Below are 13,201 nucleotides of genomic sequence, written 5' to 3' on the forward strand. Positions count from 1 at the left end.
ATTTTCAGTAATATTTGTAAAATAATTATTGAAAGTATCAGTAATGCTTTTAGGGTCTGTAATTGGTTTATTACTACAGCCATTTAAGATTGCATGGTTATGATGATTTTCACTACCATTTACATTATGCAAGTGTTTCCATAATTTGCTGCTATTTCCTTTTTCTTGTTCTTATACTTCAGTATAAAAATTGTATACAGTATTGTTTATTTTGTTTTGTTGTTTGGACTTCATCTAAGTCTCTTGTAAAAGTTAAATGGATTGCTTACATAATCACTACGTATAGTATTTTCTGAAGATGCAGATAGCCTTTTCAAATACGGCGGATGGCTTGCAGTTTCATTAGTTTTAAATTTCATAGCTAGCACCGTCATATTAAACATAAAGGGAGATAGCAACCAAACTATAGTACATATATGTTAAAGGCCCCTTCTGCAGATTTCGTTTAGAGTGGGCTTTTTGGGGGCAGCTGCAGACCCGGGCAATATTCGTTAGGGACCGCAAAATTTATTCTTTGGCAGTGACACTCAAAATTGTGGACGTTAACATTATATATGTCTACATTGCATGGCTAGAGATGAAGGGGAAATGATGGCGTGCATAAAACCAGTTTAAACCCGCCGCATTTTTGTGTCTGACCTAAAGGAACCTTTAGTTTTTGTTGCTATTGTATGTTTTTTAATTTTGGTTAATTTTTTATATTTAGGAGCATAGAATTGCGTGCATATTCTTGATCTAATGAACATTGTGTTTCGGGGCCTACTCGGGGATCCATCTAGGTGTATGCTTTCTCGCTGTGTTGAAGACCCAATAGCCTTTGGTTGAATTGTATATTTTGGTTGGGTTGCTGTCTCTTTGACACATTCTCTGTTTTTAATTCTTTAGTCTATACATGTAGCTGTCAAAGATACTATTGTAAAAACTGCATTTACACCATTTTATAGGTAAGATTTAATTGGAAAGTTTAAAAAGTTTATTGCTACATTGTGAATAAGATTTTTTTAAAGTATTCCTCCGGGGTATTGGGTAAATATATTCATACTTATAAGTAACATATAAAACTGAGTCACTTAGGTTTAAAATTATATAGTGCTCACATGTTTGAGGTTGCCAATTATGAGTTAGTAAAACGGTTTCCGTTAGTTTTTTAAGAATTCAGTTTGTATTGTTTCGCATTTTTCATGTTTGGGCCGTTTATAGCAAACTATAAATAATGGATTTTGAAGGCCATACGGTTTTCTATATGGTGGCTTTAATCCACTTCATTTGACCTTGATAGTGCCTCATTGCTAATCATACCACATCTCCTTATTTTTATATAGAGGAAATTATTCTGTAGCTTTCTAGGACCACACATATAGGCAGTTATCCAGTGTAAATTAGTACGTCCGACCCGTTGCTTTCAAGTCTAGTGTTAGAACAAACTTCTGGTTTAACTATAGTGTATAGTGCTTTCTTTTAGTCAAGTTTTATGATGTCGTTAATTTATAACAGAACTGAGCTTTAAAATAACATTATTAGTGGTTACTATAACCGATTCTGAAAAACAGAAGCAATGTAATTAGGAATATCTCAAGAAACAGTTTTATGAAGATACAATAATTTGTTTTTCTGACGTCTATTCTGGAGGGAATCCCAACCTAATTGCTTGTATAGTTTCCATCTATGAGTTCCCTTTCGAAGCCCAGTTACAACTTATTATCCTAGCAGCAGCTTGTTGTGCTGACTCAATTAGATCTGATCCTTTTTTTTTGCGCAGTTATCCCAAATTATGTTCCCATATTTCAAAATAGGCCTTATAAATGCAATATAAAGTCTTTCCAGAGACTGTCTATCAATCTTATGTTTTAAATATCTCATAATATTAAGACGTCTACAAGCATTTGAATACATATCCTGTATGTGACTTGCCCATCTAGCAATAGATGATAGTGTTATACCAAGATGTTTATGTTCTGAGATATTTTCTAGTATCATCTGCAAACAGTTTTGTTAATTGGACATGCTTTGATACTATATATGCCCTTGAATTTTTACTAGATAACATTTTTGTTCGCTTTGGGGATTCCGTATATCGTCAGATTATCGGAATTCCTATGGGGACTAACTGTGCACCACTTATTGCGGACCTGTTTTTGTATTGTTATGAGTTACAATTTATGACAAAAATAAGCAAAGACCCATCGAAACAACATCTGATAAACAAATTTAATAATACTTTTAGATATTTGGATGATATTTTGGCTCTCAATAATGATGACTTCAGTATGTATATTAATGAAATTTACCCTGTTGAACTCACTTTAAATAAAGCTAATACTAACAATGACCACTGCCCTTTTCTCGATCTTGATATCTATATCACTAATGGAAAGCTGAATACTAAAATTTATGATAAAAGGGGTGATTTTTCATTTCCTATCGTTAATTATCCGTTTTTAGATGGTGACGTACCCTTGTCACCATCTTACGGTGTTTATATATCTCAACTTGTACGATTCGCTCGTGTATGTAACAATGTTTTAGATTTTAACGAGAGAAATTTATGTATTACTGAAAAATTATTACACCAGGGTTTTCGATATCACAAACTAGTCAAAACATTTACTAAATTTTATCATCGGTATAAAGACATCATTCGTAAATATAGCTTAACATGCAGACTTCTAATACGTTCAGGTATTTCACATCCATTTTTTTATGGAAATATTCTTTATAAAGCACAAAGGTGTCAGTATTCACCTCAGAAACTTACAAAACCTTTGAATAGACGTATTAAGAAGGGATATAATTACGATACTGTTGTCAAGTCATTAAAGATTGCATATTTTGGCGTTAATATTGAGTCACTGATAAGGTCTTTGCATCGTAACTAAACACATTTATTCTAAAAACAGTTGTTGGCATGACACGGGTTATGTTCTTCTCATATATGTTATGATGGTATGATACTAAACCCCTAACGGGAAGGATTGTGCCTGATGTTCATATGATGAAATCATAATCTTTCAGTCAGTTTAATTGAAGTCTGGAGCTGGCATGTCAGTTAACTGCTAGTAGTCTGTTGTTATTTATGTATTTTTGTCATTTTGTTTATTTTCTTTGGTTACATCTTCTGACATCAGACTCGGACTTCTCTTGAACTGAATTTTAATGTGCGTATTGTTATGCGTTAACTTTTCTACATTGGTTAGAGGTATAGGGGGAGGGTTGAGATCTCACAAACATGTTTAACCCCGCCGCATTTTTGCGCCTGTCCCAAGTCAGGAGCCTCTGGCCTTTGTTAGTCTTGTATTATTTTAATTTTAGTTTCTTGTGTACAATTTGGAAATTAGTATAGCGTTCATTATCACTGGACTAGTATATATTTGTTTAGGGGCCAGCTGAAGGACGCCTCCGGGTGCGGGAATTTCTCGCTACATTGAAGACCTGTTGGTGACCCTCTGCTGTTGTTTTTTATTTGGTCGGGTTGTTGTCTCTTTGACACATTCCCCATTTCCATTCTCAATTTTATTAATTTGTTTGTAACTACATCTACTATGCCATTCACAAACAATAAAAGCAGAAAAGGGCCCAATATGGACCCTTGAGGAACTCCTGCCTTGACAGTATTCCAATTAGAAGAAAAAAACATTTACTCCAACCCTTTGTTGTCTTTCAGAAAGATAACGTTTGAACCAGTTAAGCAAATTACCCTTTATTCCATATTTTCTTAATTTATACAGAAGTCCCATGTGCCAAACGCGTTTAAATGCCTTTGACACATCACAAAAAATAAATGTGACATCTTTCCGTTTGTCAAGATTTTTTACAATCTCAACATATAATAAAAGTAACTGATTTATAGTAGCATCCTTGATACGGAACCCAGACTGTTGATCAGTTAATATTGCATGACCATGCATGTAGTTATGTAAACATTTATAAAAATATTTTTTTCTTAAACATTTAGGAACAGAGATAGGCCTGTAGTTTGAAACACTGTCCCGATCTCCTAAATACCTTTGTAGATAGCTGATACATTTGGAAGTTTCCAATCACTGGTTACTATTCCAGTTTGTAAGCTTTTATTAATTATGAATGTTAGAGGTGTAACCAGTGATGGGAAACTTGCCTTAAGAAATTTTAGAGGTAGCTTGTCAGGTCCAGATGGTTTATTAATATTTAAAATTTGGAATTGGTCAATCACATCCTGCTCTGTTATCATTATTTCAGACAGCTCGTAGGGTGCCAAAGGGGGGACATTAGGCAATTGCGGTTCTATATCAAATCTTGATATTGAGCAAAAATAATCATTAATGGCTGTGGCTTTCTCAACGGGGTGAATAAGAATCTCTCCATTTACTTTAATGGGAGAATTTTGACTCTCTTTATTTTTAAATTTGCAAACACTCTTAGCTATTCTCCACCACTTTCCGGGGGGGGGGGGATTTATCGACTAGGGACATGTGCAAATTAATCAGGTACTGACGTGTTGCCTCTCTTACTAGATCAATCACTTCATTTCTAAGTTCTTTAATTTTTTTCCTATCTGAAACTAAATTTCTTGATTTAGCTTTTTTGTACGCACGGTTACGCTTTCGCATTTAAGCTTTAATACTGGTTGTGAATACTTTTTGAAATATATGTGTCCATGACATGATAAACTTCTTGGTTATAAATTAGACCATTTATTATATTCGTGTCATGAAGATTTTTAAAACATTAATTCCAATTTTTTCCTTGTAATTACATGATTGCTGATGCATAATCACCACTCTCATAGTAAAAGACTAATTTTGAATAAGCCTTTTGTCTAGCAGTGGAAAAATTTATCTCAATAAGTGTTGGACAGTGATCGCTACAGAAACTTGGTAGTACCATACTATTTCTTAGTATACTAAGATTATTCATATATATAGGGTATAATAGTGTTGCAGTTGAGGAGGTTATTCGAGTAGTTTCCTGAACAACATTTTCACATATGCCATATCTTTCACAGATTCTTGATTTCTTCCTAGTCGGACTTGCTTTTAGTAAATCAATGTTCAAGTCACCAAGCAATATTACATTTTTATCAGTATCTATTACATTATCTAATAAAGTTTCAAAATGGTATAGTGATTGTGATAGGTGCATTTGGAGGTCTATAAAAACATACAACTAAGAATCTACCAGTTTTTGTTGTAATTTTTAAAAACGATGGATGGAATACGAAAAGTAAACATAGATTCCGCTATTTTTTGATGACATGTATCTTCTAAATCGATAAGTTCTATTACTTTGCTGCAAATCCTCATCTTCAAACGCATTGACCATTCGTTATTTAGCTATAGTTTACACGCAGGTCTTTGTTTAATGACTTGTGATGCATATGAACCAAAAAAATGATTTGTAAATCCATCCGAAATTCCAATGAGCAAACTATTTTCTCCATGATTTTGCAGTGTGTTATAGTCCGCTCGAGATGCAGAATTTCCTTTACTATTCTATTTTTAGGTTCATTTGTTTACGAAATATAAGATAATAAGGTAATTTATGGTCGGACCGCTTCTTTTTATGTTGTAGTGTAAACGCACTGGATCAAATATGATCGATCTCGTCCTTTAAGGATACAGCATCTTTTTTTCAAATACTTCCAGAACTTAACTTATATTAGACTTTTTTAAATAAGTATCACATGTTACTCTTTCAAAACCTCGTAATCACGGGAATAACTAAGTTCGGGTAAATGCATGTTTTGTCAAAAAATATTTTTGTAACTCGCAACTCGACTTTTGTAACTCGCAACTCGACTTTCTGAACTCGCAACTCGACTTTTGTCACTCGCAACTCGACTTTCTTAACTCGCAACTCGACTTTTGTAACTCGCAACTCGACTTTTGTAACTCGCAACTCGACTTTTGTATCTCGCAACTCGACTTTTGTAACTTGCATCTCGATTTTCTTAACTCGCAACTTGCAACTCGACGATAAGAAACCCTCTTAGGGAGCTACCATTTGATTTTTACGGGGGGGGGGGGGGAGGGGGACTAGGATGAAATTTGAAAAAAAAAATAGACAGGACAGGAGTTTTGAGTAAAAAAAGAGGCAGGATGTGACACTTGCAAAAAAAAATTAATGGATACATTGGATTTTTTTAACGGACTCGTATATTTACCAACCTTATCAAGACCATTAATTGTGTTATCCATTTTATGCGCGACCAGTGATAGCATTGATATATTTTGTGAAAATTACAGACTTTGGAATAAAGTTCTTGGATGGAAAGATGTCTCATTTGGCACTCATACCTCATCTTCTTGTTTCTATATACAAACCGAGCACGTGTTAGAAAAAAAACTAATAGGTAATATGAAACCGACTATGATCCAGAGGATTTAGATAATTGGAGATATTGCGCATACGTCAATATGACAGCAGCCGAACGATAAGAATACCTCTGAGATATATTTTGCAACAAACGGACTTTATTGGTGGATGAGTTACAAAAAAAGTTTTGAGCTATTTACTATATAAAATTGAGAAAGGAAATGGAGAATGTGTCAAAGAGACAAAAACCGACCATAGAGCAGACAACAGACGAAGGCCACCAACGGGTCGGTCTTCAATACAGCGAGAAACTCCCGCAACCGGAGGAGTCCTTCGGCTGACCCCTAAACAAATATGCATTCTAGTTCGGTGAAAATGGACGTCATACTAACTCCGAATTATACAGCTACTAATATACGAAGAAACTAAAATCAAAATCAAACAAGACTATCAAAGGCCAGAGGCTCCTGACTTGGGACAGGCGCAAAAACGCGGCGAGGTTTAACATGTTTTTGGAGATATCAACCCTCTCCCTATAACTCTAGCCAATGTAGAAAAAACAAACACACAACAATACGCACATTAAAACTCAGCTTAAGTGAAGTCCGAGTCCGATGTCAGAATAGGTAACAAAAGAAACTAAATAAAATGACTAATACATAAATAAAAAAAGGACTACTAGTGCAGTTACTGACATGCCAGCTTCCACACCTGGCACATTTTAATGTGCGGATTTTTATGCGTTTACTTTTCTACATTGGCTAGAGTTATAAGGGGAGGGTTGAGATCTCATAATATAAAAAAAGAAGATATGGTATGATTGCCAATGAGACAACTATCCACAAAAGACCAAAATGACACAGACATTAACAACTATAGGTCACCGTACGGCCTTCAACAATGAGCAAAGCCCATACCGCATAGTCAGCTATAATAGGCCCCAATAAGAAAATGTAAAACAATTCAAACGAGAATACTAACGGCCTCATTTATGTAAAAAAATTAACGAAAAACAAATATGTAACATATAAACAAACGACAACCACTGAATTACAGGCTCCTGACTTGGGACAGGCACATACATAAATAATGTGGCGGGGTTAAACATGTTAGCGGGATCCCAACCCTCCCCCTAACCTGGGACAGTGGTATGACAGTACAACATAAGAACGAACTATAAAAATCAGTTGAAAAAGGCTCAACTCATCAGATGGACAAAAATAGAAGTAGACGTGGCCGGGTAAACATGTTTAACCCCGTCGCAATTTTGCGCCTGTCCCAAGTCAGGAGCTTCTGGCCTTTGTTAGTCTTGTATGATTTTTAATTTTAGTTTCTTGTGTATAATTCGGAGTTTAGTACGACGTTCATTATCACTGAACTAGTATACATATTTTTAAGTGGCCAGCTGAAGGACGCCTCCGGGTGCGGGAGTTTCTCGCTACATTGAAGACCCACAGGTACATTACAATGCATAACAATGGAACAAACCTGTTCAACTACTTTACGAGGCGAAAGAGAAAGTCAAATAGTGAAGCATGCAAATTGAAGATTATGTTATATATTTTACATAAACATTTTCACAGAACAAAAACATTTATTTTGAGAATCCCAGACACTATATTAGTTGACATGTTTTTCACTATGTTTTTCACTAATTCCACGTGTTTTCAAGTTGTAGCTAGTAAACTCGTAGTAGCCCACAATGCATTGTAGTTCATTGAGTCCATTGGTCAGTTTTTCAAGGCCGTATTGGAGTTGTGTTTGGGAAATTACTATGCAAATATATTCTGACGTCAGGAAATCTATCTTGTTCTCGACCTGTTAAATAGCTTAAGGCTCTTTTTCATGACATACGCTCACGTGAACTCGCGTTGTGATCACGGTTCCTTAACTCCTAAATTATTCTGGAATTTATTGCAGGGTAAGAATGAAGTGTTTTTTTTAGTTTCCCGATCAATATATATATATGATATAATTTTGTGCCAAACATAAATCGACTAAAACTCAAACAAGGTTGATTTTTACTACTAGAACTTAACAGCTAGACCTCTCTTCCCTTTAAAAAAAAAATAAAATAAATAATATACAGACAATTTTATGTCGACATAAGGTCCTGTGTATCCTTAATCTAGGTAACAGTTGATCCCCCAACATCAAATACTGGACCCGTAAGTATCTTACAGTCAGGAGATCCCCAACATCAACTGCTGGACCCGTAAACGTATCTTACAGGAGATCACCCAACATCAAAAGCTGCGGCTCTTGGGCTGATATCATAACCTTGGGCCGATAAAGGGTCCGATATGAAAAATGCCATGTAATAATCTATACGTATCGAATGTGCTTATAATTTGTTATTTGTTTTTAAATATCAATTAGGGAGCTACCATTTGATTTTTAGGGGGGGGGGGGGGGGGCTATGATGAAATTTGAACAAAAATAGGCAGGACAGGAGTTTTGAGTTAAAAAAAAAGGCAGGATGAGACACTTTGCAAAAAAAAAAAGGCAGGATGACAATTTAGGTAAAAAAAGTCAGGATAAACTAATAAAAAAAAGGCAGGACCGAATAGAGTGAAAAATAAAAATGCAGGACAGAGATTACAATTAAAAAAAATGCAGGACAAAATTTTTCATCCTAGCCCCCCCCTCCCCCCCATAAAAATCAAATGGTAGCTCCCTTATATATACAATGTATATATAGATCTAACATTGTTGGGTTGATGTTTAGACGAGTTGTAAGCGGTACCATAAAATACATACATGTTTGACGGAGCATCGTTTGTTACGACTAGCGGTAACTTATCCATCTCTAAATTCAAAATTTATGACGCTTGTGAAATTAGGATCCATAGCTATACAAACAGGCAAATGCTCCTTGTGTAACTTATATAATACGGATATACTTACGCATTATATACTTTGCTGTACATATCTTTTACAAATTCGGACAGAAATGTTCTACAAAATTGTTGATATTCTTGAAGTAGAAGATTCCGTTCGTTTCTTTAATCAAGATGATGACGAAATTGTCGAGTCGTTACTTGGAAGTATGAATCATACCATGCAAACTATAAAGCTGATGTATGGAGCCTCTTGATGTGCCACATAGCAGATTATATGCATAAACTATATCAGGTCTTCAATTATGATCTTTATAGTCACATATTTGATCTGAACTAATGTTGTTCTTGTATGAAATTGGTGAATTATAGACGTTTTGTTTTCGACTCTATTTCATATGTAATTATGTAACTACCTATAGACTTTTTTTATTGCTGTTTATATACTTTGATGTTGTTTAGAATATGTAAATATGTTAGTGTTATGTTCTTGATTCTGTTCTTATAATATAAATTGTAAAATCTTCATATATGGAGGAAATTAAGATAATCAATCAATATACAGAATGTATCACCATGATATCAGTGCTGGTGGTCCGATGGATAAATCTGTTGTAGAGTTGTCACTGGTTCAGTGACAACAAATAAATATTATAAATATATATATATATATATATATGTTAGCGGCAATAAGTGAAACTAGGCATTAAGCTTAAATCATAGGCAATAAGCTAACGCCTAGGCAGTAAGTCTATTGCCTAAATGATGTTAGGCATTAGTCTTAAATCCTAGGATGTAATCTTAAATCTTGAAAAATGTGTGCAGGCATTAAGCTTAATGCCTATCATGAATAGAAATGCGAGTAAATAAAAGACATTTATTCACTTTAATAAAAATATATTTGTTACATAATAACACTAGGAGAACTGGAGCCTGTTAATCGAAACTATCCTAAGATCGGTCCTTTAAGATATGCTTAAGACAGAAATTGTGATAAAGTTGGGACCGATTTACGACATGTCTCACCATGCACATCAAAATTATCAAAGTTAGGATTATCTTAGCTAGGATGTCATAACCGCTCTCCTAAGTATTGGCGGTAAAGAAAATAGCAAATGAAAAATTTGAAATGTGGTATCAAATTTAATCAACAAAATTAATTCAAAAACTGATTAATTATTAGAAAATAATTATTAGTTTTAAGTTAAAAGGTAATATATAATTTTAATATTATAATTGTACATTTAAACTCTTTGAAAACAAAACATAAGTAAAAACATATAACTACGTTTTATGTTAGAATTGAACAAACTGATTTTAAATAATTAAATTAATTTATAGTCGATAAGATCAGTATATTATATATGGAACGCCATGACTGCCTTATGTTAATGACCAGCATTATATTCAGTGCTCACAACATTATATGCAGTGCTCACAACATTATATGCAGTGCTCACAACATTATATTAAGTGCTCACAACATTATATGCAGTGCTCACATAATTATATGCAGTGCTCACATCATTATATGCAGTGCTCAAAACATTATATTCAGTGCTCACACCATTATATGCAGTGCTCACACCATTATATGCAGTGCTCACAACATTATATGCAGTGCTCACAACATTATATGAAGTGCTCACAACATTATATTAAGTGCTCACAACATTATATTAAGTGCTCACAACATTATATGCAGTGCTCACATCATTATATGCAGTGCTCACATCATTATATGCAGTGCTCAAAACATTATATGTAGTGATCACAACATTATATTAAGTGCTCATAACATTATATTAAGTGCTCACAACATTATATTAAGTGATCACAACATTATATGCAGTGCTCGCAACATTATATGCAGTGCTCACAGCATTATATGCAGTGCTCACACTATTATATGCAGTGCTCACACCATTATATTAAGTGCTCACAACATTATACGCAGTGGTCCAAACATTATATGCAGTGGTCACAACATTATATGAAGTGGTGAAAACATTATATGAAGTGCTCACAACATTATATGAAGTGGTCACAACATTATACGTTTTTTGTTGTATGATGAGATTGATGTATGATGAGATCATTCGGTAAACTTCGTTTTTTATCGGAAATTAACGAATCCATAACTGGTAAATTACGGAAAATTAATGCCCAGCAAACAAATTTCAACAGTAATTATTATAATATGTTATCATTAATGCAGTATACAAATTTATAACTGATTGAAATAAGTAAATTAAGAAGTATGATCAATTTAACACAAATTTATTCCACACCAGGGCAGTTTAAACTTATTTTGAGGATCAGTTTCACCATATTCACAACTTAAAATGTATATAAAATTATATTTAAGTCTTTATTAAATTGCTTCGCCGAACGCAGTTGGATACGACCGCAGAGGTCCAACCCTGAACAGTTCGGACAAAAATGGACACACTATTCACGCTTGATTCAGGTCTGAATTTGGAATATAATTAAATGTTTGACACATAATAGGTTTCTGACACAGAATAACTGTAGTCAAAGAACTAAAAATTGGTTATATAATTTGAATTTATACTTAATTTTTTTTTTGCTTTTGCACTACGCTGTTGCGAATTGCCCCACCCCCTCCAAAAATTAAAAAAATACCCTCCTTTTTTTGTTGTTTTGTGCAATATGCTATGCTGTTGCATACTGACCCCAAGAGAAGAAAAATGTATCCCCCACTTTTTTTCTTTTTAATTTCTGAAATCTGATATGGGAAAAAAAATCTTTACACATAATTTTAAAGCAGTGTAAGGGAGGTAATCAAACATGTCTGGATTACCTTAATATATTTGGATTACCTTCCTTACACTGGTTTCAAATTGTCTTAATTGACCATTAACCAAGAAACCTTTGTTTTTCCTTTTTTTTTGCCTCTAATTCCTAAACGGTTTGAGCCATAACACCTCCCCCACCTACCCCTCCGAGCAAATCATAACCATCCCTTTTGTAGTTTGGAAACTTGTGGTATAATTTCAGAGAGATTTATACACTTAATGACTGGAAACTACCAAAATGTTTAATTCGACCCCCTTTTTGGCTCCTAATTCCTAAAAAGTTAAGACCATACCCCCCCCCATTCTTTCTTTAGTGGTTATAAACCTTGTGTTAAAATTTGATTGAATTTACTTAAACAAAAGTTATTATCCGGAAAACATCTGTCTTCGTCGACGCTGACGACGACGACGTGATAGCAATATACGACCATTTTTTTTAAATTTGTTCTTGCAGTCGTATTAAAACATGGAGATTTATACACATATATTGTGCATTTCTGAATAAATATATTCAGATTACTCGGGATGGTAATTAAGATATGTTATGACCCAGTATTTTTCAAGGAGAACCAAATATCTGTCAGAAGTATACTGTTCATTGCATTTTTTTTATCAATGTTGGTCAGCAATTGCAAATAGAATTTTACTTAAACATTTACGATTTTCAATCATATTTTAAAAAGGCATGTCACAGCAATGTTTGGTGCAAAATAACAAGTTTGTGAATTTAAATTCTTTTAAGAATATAATTCGGACTATGCTATACATAAAAGTCAAATTAGTTTCGACAATTTTCCATTTTTTCCCGTGAGTGATCCATATTCATGAGAACGAAGCCCCACAAAAACAATCAAGATCCGTCGTCAAAAGTAACTTTCCAGATAACGAAAAAAATATTCAGATATGATTTTAGTATTATAGATGTGTGCATATATATGTGTGCATGTAAAACAAAGATATATATCAAAAAGAAGATGGGGTGTGATTGCCAATGAGCCAACTCTCCACAAGAGACCAAAGAACACAGAATTAACAACAATAGGTCGCCATACGGCCTTCAACACTTACAAATATTTCCAAATTATGATTCTGTTATCCAAAATTATTGTATTGTATGTCTCGAGCTCTTATTTTAATATACAAAGAAGGCTATGTAAGGGCTTTTGTGCTCATATGAAGTAATCAAAGTTATATGGTCCTATGGGGTGGGTAGTGCTCCTTTGCGTTGTTTTTAGAGGTCGGGAATTTCAA

Source organism: Mytilus galloprovincialis, chromosome 13 (assembly GCF_965363235.1).
Source record: "Mytilus galloprovincialis chromosome 13, xbMytGall1.hap1.1, whole genome shotgun sequence".
NCBI classification, from domain to species: domain Eukaryota; kingdom Metazoa; phylum Mollusca; class Bivalvia; order Mytilida; family Mytilidae; genus Mytilus; species Mytilus galloprovincialis.